The following is a 13,536-nucleotide window of genomic DNA, read 5'->3' as shown; positions in this document are numbered from 1 at the left end:
TTGTGTTGGCATCAATCACCAAAAAGGGGGAGATTGAAAGGGAATTAGGCTTACACCTAGTTCCTAAATTATTTTGGTGGTTGAATTGCCCAACACAAATAATTGGACTAACTAGTTTGCTCTAGATTGTATGGTCTACAGGTGCCAAAGGTTGATCTACAAACTATACTAATTCGACTGTCCGGAATACCGTAGATTATTCCGGACAGGAGAAGCTTTTTGGAAAAACAAGCCAAGCGCGGACCGTCCGGGCCCCTGCGGCGGACCGTCCGCGACACAAGAATGACCCTCGGACAGAACCAATGCAAAAAACACAAGTTTCCACTACAGACTGTCCGGAGGAAAAGCGAAGACCGTCCGGCCCTCGCGCGGACCGTCCGGCCTCAGGCGCGGACCGTCCGGTCGGTAAGAAACCGAAAAACCCGAAGGTAACGGGTTCGGAGAAATGAATTATAGGGGCCTCGCGGACCGTCCGGGGTGCACGACCGGACCGTCCGCGACTGGCTCTGTCTGACATCTGACGACGCATTAAATGCAATATAGCCGTTGATATAGCCGTTACTGCTGACCGTTGCATTTTCAGCCGTTGATCTACAGGGGCGGACCGTCCGCACCAGGAGGGCGGACCGTCCGCGCTCAGCAGAAAGGCCCAACGGCTAGGAAGTGGTTGGTGGCTATAAATACAACCCCAACCACCTCCATTCACAATACAAAAAGCATTCCAATCTTCAACATTCAATACAAGAGCTAGCAATCCATTCCAAGACACATTCAAAGCCTCCATCTCTCCAAGTTTCACTATTGAGATAAGAGATCATTAGTGATTAGTGGCTTAAGAGAGAAAGTGATTCGTGTGTCATTTGTCGCTCTTGTTGCTTGGCTTTTTAATCGTGCTTTCTTGATTCTTTCATTGCGATCAAACTCACTTGTAATTGAGGCAAGAGACACCAAACTTGTGGTGGTCCTTTTGGGAACTTTGTGTTCCAAGTGATTAAGAAAAGAAAGCTCACTCGGTCCGAGGGACCGTTTGAGAGAGGGAAGGGTTGAAAGAGACCCGGCCTTTGTGGCCTCCTCAACGGGGAGTAGGTTTGAGAGAACCGAACCTCGGTAAAACAAATCTCCGTGTCTTACTTGCTTATTCGCTTGGGATTTGTTTTTCACCCTCTCTCGCGGACTCGTTTCTTTATTACTAACGCTAACCCGGCTTGTAGTTGTGTTTATATTTGTAAATTTCAGTTTCGCCCTATTCACCCCCCCCCCCTCTAGGCGACTTTCACCTTTACCATGGCAAGCTCCCCGGTGATGAAGGGACGGCTAATGCGAGTCACGGCGATGCGGTGAATGTGCCAAGGCACGTGGCGCAAGGCCGTGAAGCGGCTGTCTCCGGCGAACTCATCCGAATCAACCATGACTAGCTCGGGTACGGTGGTCGGAGTAATTTAGTGGCCGTATCATATCCACAGCGCGATATTTACTGACCCCCGGCGCTATCCAGCTGATCTGAGCGCGAATCACGACGACGATAGCACGAATCTGCGCGCGACTCGTCGGCGGCAAGGGGCTGAACCTGATACTATCTGGTTACTGTACCATTGGATTGTTCTTCAGTTAGCCTGATAGACCAAGTTTGGCATTGATTTTCTCCTAAACTTACATGGCAAGTTGTTGATCAGCCAGTAGCAAAGTTGTTGTCTAATGCTCCAGCTATAAACCAACTGTGGTAACCATGCTCAAACATCCACGGGATCATCTTCAAAATGGCCCCCAAAGTTCATCCCATGCCACTGAATACCCTAATTCAAGTTTTAGATAGACTGACAGCCCAACTTTGGTCACATTTATCTCAAAATTCCTCATGGTACCAAGGCATGATCTCTATAGCAAAGTTATTCTCCTTTTATAGCTCTACAATTTTGATGTGTTGACCTAGGGCAAATCCTCAATATTTTTGGATCTAGAGAGCCCTAAAGTCAGCCCTACTTCATTGGTTTCAGACTTAACTAACTGAGCACAAGGGTGGCCCTTTTGCAAATAAGTCCAATTCACATCTTTTGACTTGGGAATCCCCAAGTATGTGAACCATATGACTTAAGGCACCCTAATGCCTTGGTTTCTGCACTTAGGTCCAAAAATGCACTAGTTTTGCACTTAGCCTCCTAGGGTTTAAGTCTAGGGTTTTCCAGGGTTCTTTTTAGGGTTTTTGATACTTCTAGGGTTTGGATGCTACTTAAGTTCATCCATGTTGACATTTTATGACTATTTCAATTGATTTTTGAAGTTTTCTCTTATTACGCCTTGTTTGCTCTATTAAGTCCAATCTAGGGTTAAGCACTGTTCCTAAGGGTTTCACTCATGAAATGTCACATCAATACAACTTTATTTGAAATTTTTGCCTAGTGAATGCACTCTAGGTGTAACAAACACATGATATGCCAATGCTTATGATGTTATGCTCAAGTTTTAGTGGCAGTAACACCAGGGGTGTTGTAGAGGGGGCGGAACTGACAGGGTAGGCCCACGGCGCAGAGAGAGAAGAAAGGGGTGCGCGGGGCAATGGCTCGGTGACTGGCGATCCGGGCCCGCGAGACAGAGAGAGGGAGCGAGCGCGCAGGTGAAGAAAACCGGCGCCGACAGGTTGGCCCCACTGGGCAGCGAGCGAGAGAGGGAGGGCGCGCGCGAGGGAAAATTGCCGCTGACAGGCGGGGCCCGCCTGTCAGACGGCGCGGGCACGCGGCCTGGCTGGGCCGACTGGACTGGTTTGGGCTGCTTTCTCCTTTTCTTTTTCTCTGAATTTTCTAATTCCTTTTCCATTTCTTTTTCTATAGGGTTTTTTAAATCCAAATTCAAACTAGGTTTCAAATTCAAATAAATTCAAACTTGTGCAACAGTTCAAAGAATATTTTAAACTTAGCATGATGCAACATGTCATGACTCATAAGGTTTTGGCAAAAATAAATAATTAACCTCCACTAGTTTAGGCTATCTCTAATCAAAAAGGAAAAAGGGAAAATGAATCTAGAGAGAGAGAGAAAACCAAGAGTGAGAAAAAGAAGAGTAACACATGATTTTGGGTGATAATTAGAAAGAAATTTTATACCCCCAAAATTAGGGTGTTACAATGGCCGACCCCAAAGGTATGGGCGCTAGTGTCGTACCGCCTGTACCAACCCAATGAGCTCCCGCTCATAGGCAGCGAGGTCGCGATGCCGAGGTGCCAGTGCTCGCTGAAGAAGGCAACCGGTCCTGCCCTGGTGCAGCACGACGCCACATCCGGCTCTAGAGGCGTCGCACTCTATGATGAAATCATGTCCAAAGTCTGGAAGAGTGAGCACAGGAGCTGTGGTGAGTGCCTTCTTCAGGTGGAGGAATGATGTTGTGGCCTGATCGGTCCAGGAGAAGCCATTCTTCTTGAGTTGCGAGGTGAGGGGTGCTGCTATTTCACCATGTGACTTTATGAACTTGTGGTAGTAGCCCGCAAGTCCTAGGAACCCGCGTAGTGTTTGGACCGATCGTGGTAGCGGCCAATCGACCACTGCTTGAATTTTGGCAGCGTCCATGGCCATGCCTTTCGTCGAGATGAGGTGGCCAAGGAAGGAGACCGACGTTGCGTCGAAGGAGCACTTGGATCTTTTGAGCACCAAGGAGTGGTCCCTGAGCGCGGTGAAGATGGCCATCAGGTGATGCAGATGGTCGGACCAGGTGCTGCTGTAGACATGGACATCGTCGAAGAAGACCAAGATGAAGCGCCGAAGGAATGGATGAAGTACCATGTTCATGAGCGCCTGGAATGTTGTCGGCGCGTTGGAGAGGCCGAACGGCATTACCAGGAACTCATACAGGCCTTCGTGTGTTCAGAACGTCGTCTTGTGGATGTCGTCGGTGGCCATGCGCACTTGGTGATAGCCAGAGCGGAGGTCGAGCTTGGTGAAGAACTTGGCTCCGCAAAGTTCATCAAGCAGCTCGTCGATGACTGGAATGGGGAAGGGGTCCTTGATGGTGCGTTCGTTGAGGGATATGTAGTCGATGCAGAAACGCTAGGTCCCATCCGATTTCTTGTCCTAGAGAACCGGAGACGAGAAAGTTGAGGTGCTATGGTGGATCAGTCCTTGCTACTACATGTCGTGGCACTGGCACTCCAATTCATCCTTTTGCATTGCTGGGTACAGGTACGACCGGACATCGATGGGCACCGTGTTCGGGAGTAGATGGATCCGGTGGTCGCAAGGTCGCTGTGGTGGTAGGCCGCAGGGCTCGCGGAACAGTTCGTCAAACGAGGTGAGCATAGCGTCAAGGACGTCCTGGCCTGTTGCTGTGAGCAGGCGCGATCGTGGTATCTCCGCGAGTCCTCGCCAGTCCATCTATCGTCCTTCACGCCAGAACGCCATGGACATCTTGGCGAAGTCCCAGAGGATTGGCCCCAGCGTGGCGAGCAACTGGGTACTGAGTACCATGTCGAACCAGACCAGGGGCAGGACGATGAGATCATCCGAGAAGGTGGTGTTGTGGATGACGAAGGACGCTGATCTGAAGACTCCCAGGCATGGCAGTTCTCGCCGTTAGCCACGGTGACGCACATGTTCCCCCGTTGCGCGACCGAGAAACCTATTCGTGTGGCGGTGGCTTCGGAGATGAAGTTGTGTGTAGATCTGGAGTCGATGAGGGCGACGATGCTGACTGTGCCTAGGCTGACCGGAACCTACATGGTCTTGCTGGCCATGACCCCGGCGATGGTGTGGAGGGAGACGACGGGGTTGTTGGTGGCCAGTTCTTCTATATTGTCGTCATCGCTCTCGCCGTCATGGAGTTTGAGGAATAAGAGATGTTTGCAGACGCGGTTGTGGCCTCTGGCAAATTTCTCATCATAGTTGAAGGAAAGTCCTTGATGCCGACGTTCATCCATCTCCTCTGGTGAGAGCCAACAGATGGCCCCCCCGCTGGTGCTGGAAGGCCGGGCGCACAATGCTGATGACGAGTCCGAGCCAGCGGGTGGTGGCAGCTGGGGTGTCGACGGCGTTGGAAGCAAGCTGCGACTAGATCAGGGCGGCCTGCTGGCCGATGCCTGTGCTGCTGCAACTGCCTGTTCCCAGCGTTCGTAGGCTCTGGCGAGGCTCATGGCCTCCTCCAGTGTGACCAGGTGTTGGTGTTGGACATCGATGGAGAGTGGTTCTTGTAATCCCAGGGTGAACAGCTGGATCTTTTGATCCGTGCTCAATGGCCCAGCCCTAAGTAGCAGCTCCAGGAAGTGCTCGGTGTAGGCGTCCACCATTCCTGTGTGCCGGCAACTTGCTAGTTCGCCAAGGGGGCAGGCTCGGACGGGGGGCCCGAACCTGAGGTTCATCAGCTCGACAAAGCGTCGCCAAGGGGGCGCCCCTTCTTCCTGGTGCAATTGCATGTACCACTGTTGTGCAGCGTTCCTCTAGAACGATTCGCTGCTGGAAGGAGGACTCACATTTGTTGGTGAAAAGTAGCAGATCCGTCTAGAACGATTCGATGTTCCTCTGGAATGATTCGCTGCTGGAAGAAGACTCACATTTGTTGGTGAAGAGTGGCGGATCCGTCTTCCCATCGTATCGTGGGAAATCCAGATGATGGAATCTGGTTGGGCGGTCTTCATGGTTGGCATTGGGCCCGCCTCGCGGACGCTGGTTCCCGTGAGGGATGATCTCCTGTTGGCGTTGATCAAGGCGATCAATGGCAGCCTGGCTTTCCTACTGTTGTCGTTCTAGGCACTGTATAGTGGTGTGCAGGGTGTCCAGGGTTGCCAGCCTTTGGTTGATGGCGTCCATGGCCTGAGCCACTGGATCGCTTGGGATGGAGGACATGGTGGTGGTGGTGGTGGGTGGGATGCATGGCTGGTCCCCTGATACCAAGATGTTATGTGGCCGACGTTAGGGGGGAAGTGGCAAAGGCGCAGGCGCCGACCCCTGACTTCGCAGGTGGCGTGGACGATCGGCTTGGTGCCGATCTATGTTGGGCAACAAGGAGGGAGATTGGATTAGCAGGGAAGAAAGACAGTTGGAGATAATTCATTGCTTGCTTTGTTTTGTAACTTTCTATTACATATATAGGCAGGTTGCCTGGCCGCAGCCTCCTAACTGCTTGACTCTATCTCCTTACACTTCTAAAAAATCTCAACAACTTCTAATCTGCTATTACCCCTAGATATTCTCAACTAATATCTCTAGATAAACTCAACTAGGCCACTTGCAAAACACAAGCACCTAAAATGTATATATTGTTCGTTTTTATGTAATAGTTGTGCACTAATATTTCATCAAATAATTTATATTCCGTCGCAACGCTCGAGCATTGTACTATAACAAAATTTATGTATGACTAGGATTACAAACGGATTATGATACCTTTTCTCATAGCAGTATAACATAATTTGCGCAGTCTCTCAAGTGGGAACTCTAATCCTATCAGGTAGCATCCTTGATCTCAATTTATGTAAAAAGAGCAATCAACAACTCATTCTCTCTCTAGTTACTTAGCATCTACATCCTAGAACTCTTAAGTCAATTTGGTTCCAACCTCCTCATGCTTTGCAAAGAGATTCTTATAAAAATCTACAGCCACTTTTTTCATACCTTTCTGGGCATAGACTAACCCATTAGATCTCTCTAGACAATCTATTTTCCTTTTCCTACTTCTATGATTGGCTACTGCTTGAAAATAAACAATATTTCTACCTCCTAGCAAATCTCTGTCTTTAGACCTTTTCTAATCTTTATCTCTAGAGACCATATTTTATTTAACTGTTTCTCTATCTGATGTAACTTAGCAGCTTCCTCACAACCAAAATTTCTATAATCAGTTAGGCTTTCCAGCCTAGTGAATTTTTTAGACAGAGTTACCTTATCTATATTCAATTCTGCTATAGTTGAATCCATTGATCAGAAGTGATTGTGACAGCCCAATGACTTTTGGTTCCTGAAAGCATACAAGAAACTGAACATAGCTAATCTGCACGAACTACACTGTGGCAGTGTGTGGCAAGAACGAATAAATGTGTGTTGAACGTGAAAAATTGAAATCTTAGTTTTTGGTCCCTTAGGCTAGTCCTGTTGCTGAAGGAAGACCTACGAGAATGAGGCGTCTCCCATGTTGTGGTCTTTACACAGAACTACTAACAAAGTTCATTTCTCTTCCTTGAACAAGGTTTATAACTGGTTTTTTCTTTGCTACCATGGTTCATTGAAGCTCTCGTTCTGATATTGTGCAGGTACACGACCAACGAGAGAAACCAAGATACATTGCTTGCACAAATGTTGCAACGTTCCGTTTAAATCACTAATAATAGTTTTTTAGTCATATATCAATTAAGCTAATTCGGTCTTATGCAAAAATATATATGTATAATATCATTAGCAAGATGTCGGAAATATTTATGTGCTAGATTTTTACTATAGTGGAGTAAGTCGAAAAGCGTTATGTAAGTTTTAGAGTAGAAATAAAATCTACTAATACATAAAACCATTTCTCATCCTCCTCCACCCCATGAATTTGAGATAGACTTATATCCGAACTTTGAAAAATAGTAGTGTCGGGGACCATAATTAGGGATACCCTCAAGGCTCCTAATCTCAGCTGGTAACCCCCATCAGCACAAAGCTGCAAAGGCCTGATGGGTACAATTAAGTCAGGGCTCGGTCCACTCAAGGAACACGACCTCGCCTCGCCCGAGCCCAGCCTCGGGCAAGGGCAGCCGACCCCGGAGGATTCACGTCTCGCCCGAGGGCCCCCTTAAGCAACGGACACACCTTCGGCTCGCACGAGGCCCAGTCTTCGCCAAGAAGCAACCTTGGCCCGATCGCCACGCCGACCGACCGTATCGCAGCAGCATTTAATGCAAAGGTGGCCTGACACCTTTATCCTGACGCGCGCCCTTCCGTCAACAGAGCCGAAGTGACCGCAGTCACTTCGCCGCTCTACTGACCGGCCTGACAAAAGGACAGCGCCGCCTGCGCCGCTCCGACTGCTGCGCCACTCGGCAGAGTGAGGCTGACAGCAGTCAAGTCCGGCCTCGAGTGCCATAGGAAGCTCCGCCTCGCCCGACCCAGGGCTCGGACTCGGGCTCAGCCCCGGAAGACGACGAACTCCGCCTCGCCCGACCCAGGGCTCGGACTCGGGCTCAGCCCCGGAAGACGACGAACTCCCGCGTGGACGCTTGTAACCCCCTACTGCAAGCGCACCCGACCTGGGCGCGGGACAAACACGAAGGCCGCGGGTTTCCCCTTTTACGCCTGTCTCCCTCCGGCTTCTTCCCCCCTTCGCGCTCCGTCTCGCGCCGAGCCATCTGGGCTGGGGCACGCGGCGACAATTTACTCGTCGGTCCAGTGACCCCCCGGGTTCAAAACGTCGAAAGTTGGCGCGCCAGGTAGGGGCCTGCTGCGTGTTGACGAACAGCTTCCCGTCAAGCTCCAGATGGGCAGTCTCCAGCAACCTTTCTAGCCCGGGACGGTGCTCTATTTCGGGAGTCTTGAGTTCATGTCCTTCGACGGCAGCTACGACATGATACTCCTTCCTCCGCCGCGCGACAACGACAATGGCGGCCGACAACCCGCCCGCCGGCGGCGGAATCGACGACGTCTTCCCCACATGGCGGAAGAAGAACATTTGGGCTTGTCCCGTCCCCTCCCCCACCGACGGAGGAGGAGGCGGGGCAACCAAGGCCAAGTAGGAGGCGGCACCTCGTCGGCTGTCGAGCGAGTCGACGGCGTCGGCGCCCCAACGGGGGACACGTCGGGCATCGACCTCGCGTCTGAGACGAAGACGAGCGCCGTTTCCCCGCAACACGCCAACTCCAAGCGGACGGACGACACCAGCATGCTCGCGAGGGACTTGCTGGGCGTCACCCTTGTACCTGAGACGACGGTGCAGTCTACCCCTGACGTGACTTCGTCACCGCCCGTCGACCAAGAGGTACCAACCGACTCCCATCTCGTGCCTTTCGGATTCAGCCTCGACCCACCAAGCGACTTCGCTTCGGTGGACGCTCTCGTAGAGGCGAGTCCAAACCCTCCGGGGTATCGTATGCGGTCACCCTAGGACCGGCTGACAGCCGTCTCGACCTACGGGCCCTCGGGTTCCGAGGAAGATGACGAGCCCGACTTTTGTTGGGATTTCTCCGGACTTGGCAACCCTAGTGCCATGCGGGACTTCATGACCGCATGCGACTACTGCCTTTCCGACTGTTCCGACGGTAGCCGCAGTCTCGGCGATGAGGACTGCAGCCCAAGTCGTGAATGTTTCCACGTCGATCTAGGGGGTCCCGGCGAAGGCAACCATCTTGGTATACCGGAGAACGGTGATCCCCCTAGGCCTGCGCCTCGCGTTGACATCCTACGGGAGCTAGCTGTGGTCCCTGTCCCGGTGGGGGGTCACGACCCACAGCTCGAGCAAATCCGCGAGATGCAGGCCAGGCTCGACGAGGGAGCAGGAACACTTGAGCCGTTCCGCCGGGACATCGGGCAGGAATGGGCGGGCCAACCTCCGGCCGGAGAAGCGCATCATCTACCCCAGGGCATCCAGCACCGCATCGCCGATGACGTCAGGGCAAGGCCGCCACCGACTTCCAGTGGGGTCGGCCAGAACCTGGCTGCAGCGGCAATACTTCTCCGCACGATGCCGGAGTCTTCAACCACCAAAGGACGGCGTATCCAGGGAGAGCTCAAGAATCTCCTGGATGATGCCGCGGTCCGACGGGCCGAAAGCTCTGCCTCCCGCAGGCAGGGCTACCCCTCGGAGCATCGCGCCGCGACTTCCCGATTCATGCGGGAAGCCTCGGTACATACCGGGCGCACGCGCAACACAGCGCCTGCGGCCCCGGGTCGCCTCGGCAACGAACACCCTCACCGCAACCGTCGAACCCACCTCGACGAGAGGGTGCGCCGAGGCTACCACCCCAGGCGTGGGGGACGCTACGACAGCGGGGAGGATCAGAGTCCCTCACCCAAACCACCCGGTCCATAGGCTTTCAGCCGGGCCATACGACGGGCGCCGTTCCCGACCCGGTTCCGAACCCCGACTACTATCACGAAGTACTCGGGGGAACGAGGCCGGAACTGTGGCTCGCGAACTACCGGCTGGCCTGCCACCTGGGTGGAACGGACGATGACAACCTCATCATCCGCAACCTCCCCCTGTTCCTCTCCGATACCGCTCGAACCTGGCTGGAGCACCTGCCTCCGGGGCAGATCTCCAACTGGAACGACCTGGTCCAAGCCTTCGCCGGCAACTTCCAGGGCACGTACGTGCGCCCTGGGAACTCCTGGGATCTTCGAAGCTGCCGCCAGCAGCCGGGAGAGTCTCTCCGGGACTACATCCGACGATTCTCGAAGCAGCGCACCGAGCTGCCCAACGTCACCGACTCGGATGTCATCGGCGCGTTCCTCGCCGGCACCACCTGCCGTGACCTGGTGAGCAAGCTGGGTCGCAAGACCCCCACCAGGGCGAGCGAGCTGATGGACATCGCCACCAAGTTCGCCTCTGGCCAGGAGGCGGTTAAGGCCATCTTTCGGAAGGACAAGAAGCCCTAGGGCCGCCAGCCGGAAGATGTCCCCGAGGCGTCAACTCAGCGCGACACCAAGAAGAAAGGCAAGAAGAAGTCGCAAGCGAAACGCGACGCCGCCGACGCGGACCTTGTCACCGCCGCCGAGTACAAGAACCCTCGGAAACCTCCCGGGGGCGCCAATCTCTTCGACAAGATGCTCAAGGAGCCGTGCCCCTATCATCAGGGGCCCGTCAAGCACACCCTTGAGGAGTGCGCCATGCTTCGGCGCCACTTTCACAAGGTTGGGCCACCTGCGGAGGGTGGCAGGGCCCGCGATGACTATAAGAAGGAGGATCACAAGGCAGGAGAGTTCCCCGAGGTCCACGACTGCTTCATGATCTACGGTGGGCAAGTGGCGAACGCCTCGGCTCGGCACCGCAAGCAAGAGCATCGGGAGGTCTGCTCAGTAAAGGTGGCGGCGCCAGTCTACCTAGACTGGTCCGACAAGCCCATCACCTTCGACCAGGGCGACCATCCCGACCGCGTGCCGAGCCCGGGGAAATACCCGCTCGTTGTCGACCCCTTCATCGGCAACATCAGGCTCACTAAGGTCCTCATGGACGGAGGCAGCAGCCTCAACATCATCTACGCCGAGACCCTCGGGCTCCTGCGGATCGATCTGTCCTCGGTCCGGGCAGGTGTTGCGCCTTTTCACGGGATCATCCTCGGGAAACGCGTCTAGCCCCTCAGACAACTTGATCTACCCGTCTGCTTTGGGACGCCCTCCAACATCCGAAGGGAAACCCTCACGTTCGAGGTGGTTGGGTTTCGAGGAACCTACCACGCAGTGCTAGGGAGACCATGCTACGCCAAGTTCATGGTTGTCCCTAACTACACCTACCTCAAGCTCAAGATGCCGGGCCCCAACGGGGTCATCACCGTCGGCCCCACGTACCGACACGCGTACGAATGCGACGTGGAGTGCGTGGAGTACGCCGAGGCCCTCGCTGAATCTGAGGCCCTCATCGCCGACCTGGAGAGCCTCTCCAAGGAGGCGCCAGACGTGAAGCGCCACGCCGGCAACTTCGAGCCAGCGGAGACGGTTAAATCTGTCCCTCTCGACCCTAGCAACGACGCCACCAAGCAGATCTGGATCGGCTCTAAGCTCGATCCCAAATAGGAAGCAGTGCTCGTCGACTTTCTCCGCGCAAACACCGATGTTTTCGTGTGGAGTCCCTCGGACATGCCCGGCATACCGAGGGATGTCGCCGAGCACTCGCTGGATATCCGAGCTGGAGCCCGACCCGTGAAGCAGCCTCTGCGCCGATTCGACGAAGAAAAGCGCAGAGCCATAGGCGAGGAGATCCACAAGCTAATGGCGGCAGGGTTCATCAAAGAGGTATTCCATCCCGAATGGCTTGCCAACCCTGTGCTTGTGAGAAAGAAAGGAAGGAAATGGCGGATGTGTGTAGACTACACTGGTCTAAACAAAGCATGTCCAAAAGTTCCCTACCCTCTGCCTCGCATCGATCAAATCGTGGATTCCACTGCTGGGTGCGAAACCCTATCTTTCCTCGATGCCTACTCAAGGTATCACCAAATCAGGATGAAGGAGTCCGACCAGCTCACGACTTCTTTCATCACACCCTTCGGCATGTACTGCTATGTTACCATGCCGTTTGGTTTGAGGAATGCGGGTGCAACGTACCAACGGTGCATGAACCACGTGTTTGGCGAACACATTGGTCGAACGGTCGAGGCCTACGTCGATGACATCGTAGTCAAGACGAGGAAAGCCTCCGACCTCCTTTCCGACCTTGAAACGACATTCCGGTGTCTCAAGGCGAAAGGCGTAAAACTCAATCCTGAGAAGTGTGTCTTTGGGGTCCCCGAGGCATGCTCTTGGGGTTCATCGTCTCCGGGCGGGGCATCGAGGCCAACCCAAAGAAAATCGCGGCCATCACCAACATGGGGCCCATCAGGGACTTAGAAGGCGTACAGAGGGTCACGGGATGCCTTGCGGCTCTGAGCCGTTTCATCTCGCGCCTCGGCGAAAGAGGCCTGCCTCTGTACCGCCTCTTAAGGAAGGCCGAGTGCTTCACTTGGACCCCTGAGGCCGAGGAAGCCCTCGGGAACCTGAAGGCGCTCCTCACGAACGCGCCCATCTTGGTGCCCCCCGCTGCCGGAGAAGCGCTCTTGATCTACGTCGCCGCTACCACTCAGGTGGTTAGCGCTGCGATCGTGGTTGAGAGACGAGAAGAGGGGCACGTATTGTCCGTTCAGAGGCCAGTCTACTTCATCAGTGAGGTACTGTCCGAGACCAAGATCCGCTACCCATAAATTCAAAAGCTGCTGTACGCGGTGATCCTGACGCGGCGGAAGTTGCGACACTACTTCGAGTCTCATCTGGTGACTGTGGTGTCATCCTTCCCCCTGTGGGAGATCATCCAGTGCCGAGAGGCCTCGGGTAGGATTGCAAAGTGGGCGGTGGAAATCATGGGCGAGACAATCTCGTTCGCCCCTCGGAAGGCCATCAAGTCCCAAGTCTTGGCGGACTTTGTGGCTGAATGGGTCGATACCCAACTCCCAACAGTTCCGATCCAACCGGAACTCTGGACCATGTTTTTGGACGGGTCGCTGATGAAGACAGGGGCAGGCGCGGGTCTGCTCTTCATCTCGCCCCTCGGGAAGCACCTACGCTACGTGCTACACCTCCACTTCCTGGCGTCCAACAATGTGGCCGAGTACGAGGCTCTGGTCAACGGGTTGCGCATCGCCATCGAGCTGGGGGTCCGACGCCTCGACGCTCGCGGTGACTCATAGCTCGTCATCGACCAAGTCACGAAGAACTCCCACTGCCGCGACCCGAAGATGGAAGCCTACTGCGATGAGGTTCGGCGCCTGGAAGACAAGTTCTACGGGCTCGAGCTCAACCACATCGCCCGACGCTACAACGAGACTCTGGATGAGCTAGCTAAGATAGCTTCGGGGCGAACAACGGTTCCCCTGGACGTCTTCTCCCGAGACCTGCATCAACCCTC

The sequence above is a fragment of the Zea mays genome, chromosome 2 (assembly GCF_902167145.1).
Source record: "Zea mays cultivar B73 chromosome 2, Zm-B73-REFERENCE-NAM-5.0, whole genome shotgun sequence".
Classification (NCBI taxonomy): domain Eukaryota; kingdom Viridiplantae; phylum Streptophyta; class Magnoliopsida; order Poales; family Poaceae; genus Zea; species Zea mays.
Note: the sequence above shows the minus strand (reverse complement) of the source record.